The following is a 5,000-nucleotide window of genomic DNA, read 5'->3' as shown; positions in this document are numbered from 1 at the left end:
GGCGAAACATGACAGTCCATCACATCTGGGTGTTATTTAACCCAGGAGAGGGGTAGGAGGGCCAAACATGACAGTCCATCACATCTGGGTGTTATTTAACCCAGGAGAAGGGTAGGAGGGCCAAACATGACAGTCCATCACATCTGGGTGTTATTTAACCCAGGAGAGGGGTAAGAGGGCCAAACATGACAGTCCATCACATCTGGGTGTTGTTAAGGATAAAGTTATAACCATTATTTATAAACATTATATTCGTATCTGAACTCTGGTAGGATTTGGATAATTTTCAAAGCTACTTGTAGTAGTATGTTCACTTAAAACTTACTGAGATATAAAAATAAAAATACAATTTCTTTTGGGGGGGGGGGCTGACTGAAATAATTAAAACATGAAAACAAATCTCATTAATTGACGTGTCCACATAGAATAGATAGCTACAGTAGCTGCATCTTTTAAACATGATTCGACATGTTGTTGACACCGCCAACAGCAACAGTATATGAATACACACAGACATAAAACCCTACTGTAATCATCTGAGGCTGTAGTAGAATAACCAATGCCATCTCTGATTGGACCATATTAACCCCGGATTTAACCCCGGTCACAACACGTTGATCGTCGGTGCCAGTATCTCAGAAAAGGCCCATCCTCCTGTGGAGGAAAACAGCTCGTTGATAAAAAGAGGGAGAAAGAGAATTGGCAAGAATCGTTATCTAGATGTGTACCTAATAGTCTATATCTGTTATGCAGGTGAATGAGGACCCAAAAGCGACTTGGCGAAAACAGAGTCTTTAATCCAGTAAAGTAAAATACAATCAAAAAACACAATTTCCACTCGTAATGACGAGGATAGACTGGAGACTCGATCTTGAACTGCAGGTTGCCTCGGGAAGGCACTTGAACTTAGCAGACTCAGACCTGCTCACCACGCAGCATCTGAGGGAAACACGTGCGACAGGGCGATACACAAACACAGCACGGTGAACAATAGATAAGGATCCGACAAGGACAGAAGTGGAAAACAAGGGGAGAAATAGGGACTCTAATCAGAAGACAAAATAGGGAACAGGTGTAAAAAGACTAAATGAGTGAGTTAGGAGAATGAGGAACAGCTGGGAGCAGGAACGGAACGATAGAGAGAGGAGAGAGAGAGAGGGGGAGAGAGAGGGATAGAAAAAGGGAACGAACCTAATAAGACCAGCAGGGGGAAACGAACAGAAGGGAAAGCATAATGACAAGACAATATATGACAAAACATGACAATATCTAGATGTGTATCTAATAGTCTATATCTAGATGTGTACCTAATAGTCTATATCTAGATGTGTACCTAATAGTCTATATCTCGATGTGTACCTAATAGTTTATATCTAGATGTGTACCTAATAGTCTATATCTAGATGTGTACCTAATAGTCTATATCTAGATGTGTACCTAATAGTCTATATCTAGATGTGTACCTAATAGTCTATATCTCGATGTGTACCTAATAGTCTATATCTAGATGTGTACCTAATAGTCTATATCTAGATGTGTACCTAATAGTCTATATCTAGATGTGTACCTAATAGTCTATATCTATATTTGTACCTAATAGTCTATATCTAGATGTGTATCTAATAGTCTATATCTAGATGTGTATCTAATAGTCTATATCTATATTTGTACCTAATAAGTCTATTTGCGTCACTTTGAGAGCATGTCAGACAAGCACAGAGTACTCGGGCTGGAGAATTGGAACTGCTAAGTAGAAAACCCATATAGCACACATCTAACCAGTAAAATCCCTCTCCAGCATCAACCAGCTCCATAACGTCATTGTAGAAAAGAGTGAGTGACTATAGAGAGACAGACTATAGAGAGACAGACTAGAGAGACAGACTAGAGAGACAGACTAGAGAGACAGGCTACAGAGAGACAGACTAGAGAGACAGACTAGAGAGACAGGCTACAGAGACAGGCTACAGAGAGACAGACTATAGAGAGACAGACTAGAGAGAGACAGACTACAGAGAGACAGACTATAGAGAGACAGACTACAGAGAGACAGAGAGACAGACTAGAGAGAGACAGACTAGAGAGACAGACTACAGAGAGACAGACTATAGAGAGACAGACTATAGAGAGACAGACTAGAGAGACAGACTACAGAGAGACAGACTAGAGAGACAGACTACAGAGAGACAGACTACAGAGAGACAGAGAGACAGACTATAGAGAGACAGACTAGAGAGACAGACTAGAGAGAGACCGACTAGAGAGACAGACTAGAGAGACAGACTACAGAGAGACAGACTACAGAGAGACAGACTACAGAGAGACAGACTAGAGAGACAGACTACAGAGAGACAGACTATAGAGAGACAGACTGCAGAGACAGCGAGACAGACTACATAGAGACAGGGAAACAGAGAAACAGACTATAGAGAGACAGACTACAGAGAGACATAGAGACAGAGAAACAGACTACAGAGAGACTGACTACAGAGAGACAGACTGCAGAGACAGCGAGACAGACTACATAGAGACAGAGAAACAGACTACATAGAGACAGAGAGACAGAGAAACAGACTATAGAGAGACAGACTACAGAGAGACATAGAGACAGAGAAACAGACTACAGAGAGACTGACTACAGAGAGACAGACTGCAGAGACAGCGAGACAGACTACATAGAGACAGAGAAACAGACTACATAGAGACAGAGAAACAGACTACATAGAGACAGAGAAACAGACTACATAGAGACAGCGAGACAGACTACATAGAGACAGGGAAACAGACTACATAGAGACAGAGAGACAGACTATAGAGAGACAGACTACAGAGAGACATAGAGACAGAGAAACAGACTACAGAGAGACTGACTACAGAGAGACAGACTGCAGAGACAGCAAGACAGACTACATAGAGACAGAGAGACAGACTACATAGAGACAGAGAGACAGACTATAGAGAGACAGACTACAGAGAGACATAGAGACAGAGAAACAGACTACATAGAGACAGAGAAACATACTACATAGAGACAGAGAGACAGACTACATAGAGACAGAGAAACAGACTACATAGAGACAGAGAAACAGACTACATAGAGACAGAGAGACAGACTACATAGAGACAGAGAGACAGACTACATAGAGACAGAGAAACAGACTACATAGAGACGGAGAAACAGACTACATAGAGACAGAGAGACAGACTATAGAGAGACAGACTACAGAGAGACATAGAGACAGAGAAACAGACTACAGAGAGACTGACTACAGAGAGACAGACTAGAGAGACAGACTACAGAGAGACAGACTACAGAGAGACAGAGAGACAGAGAGACAGAGAGACAGACTACATAGAGACAGAGAGACAGACTATAGAGAGACAGACTACAGAGAGACATAGAGACAGAGAAACAGACTACATAGAGACAGAGAAACATACTACATAGAGACAGAGAGACAGACTACATAGAGACAGAGAAACAGACTACATAGAGACAGAGAAACAGACTACATAGAGACAGAGAGACAGACTACATAGAGACAGAGAAACAGACTACATAGAGACGGAGAAACAGACTACATAGAGACAGAGAGACAGACTATAGAGAGACAGACTACAGAGAGACATAGAGACAGAGAAACAGACTACAGAGAGACTGACTACAGAGAGACAGACTAGAGAGACAGACTACAGAGAGACAGACTACAGAGAGACAGAGAGACAGAGAGACAGACTATAGAGAGACAGACTAGAGAGACAGACTAGAGAGAGACAGACTAGAGAGACAGACTAGAGAGACAGACTACAGAGAGACAGACTACAGAGAGACAGACTACAGAAAGACAGACTAGAGAGACAGACTACAGAGAGACAGACTACATAGAGACAGAGAGACAGACTATAGAGAGACAGACTGCAGAGACAGCGAGACAGACTACATAGAGACAGGGAAACAGACTACATAGAGACAGAGAGACAGAGAAACAGACTATAGAGAGACAGACTACAGAGAGACATAGAGACAGAGAAACAGACTACAGAGAGACTGACTACAGAGAGACAGACTGCAGAGACAGCGAGACAGACTACATAGAGACAGAGAAACAGACTACATAGAGACAGAGAGACAGAGAAACAGACTATAGAGAGACAGACTACAGAGAGACAGAGACAGAGAAACAGACTACAGAGAGACTGACTACAGAGAGACAGACTGCAGAGACAGCGAGACAGACTACATAGAGACAGAGAAACAGACTACAGTACTCTGCTCACAGGCACCATGCAGACAAATGAAATGACAGACTGAGTGGTTCATTGATTTGAACTAGATACTTGAGAATATTACTCATTAACTTTTAAGACTTTAGCTGTAATAATTAAATGTTTATGTAAAATATTCATTATTGTATCACAAAAACCAAACACCTGCAATGACAGTGCAGTTCTATGAAATCAGAATAATTGTCATTTGTTTGTTTGTTTTTCTTTGTTCCTGTGATTGGTTTATTTAATCTTCTTGTTTACTACGTGCTCATAGCCCTATTCATTTACAACAGGGACGGACTGGGATCAGAAGGAGACAACTGGCTCATAGCCCTATTCATTTACAACAGGGACGGACTGGGATCAGAAGGAGTCAACGGGCTCATAGCCCTATTCATTTACAACAGGGACGGACTGGGATCAGAAGGAGACAATGCTCACATAGCCCTATTCATTTACAACAGGGACGGACTGGGATCAGAAGGAGACAACGGGCTCATAGCCCTATTCATTTACAACAGGGACGGACTGGGATCAGAAGGAGTCAACGGGGCTCATAGCCCTATTCATTTACAACAGGGACGGACTGGGATCAGAAGGAGACAACGGGCTCATAGCCCTATTCATTTACAACAGGGACGGGCCCGCCCGCCCGCCCACCCGCCTGCCTGCCTGCCTGCCTGCCTGTCTGTCTGTCTGTCTGTCTGTCTGTCTGTCTGTCTGTCTGTCTG

Source organism: Oncorhynchus gorbuscha, linkage group LG13 (genome assembly GCF_021184085.1).
Source record: "Oncorhynchus gorbuscha isolate QuinsamMale2020 ecotype Even-year linkage group LG13, OgorEven_v1.0, whole genome shotgun sequence".
Taxonomy (NCBI): domain Eukaryota; kingdom Metazoa; phylum Chordata; class Actinopteri; order Salmoniformes; family Salmonidae; genus Oncorhynchus; species Oncorhynchus gorbuscha.
This window is presented reverse-complemented; position numbering follows the sequence as displayed.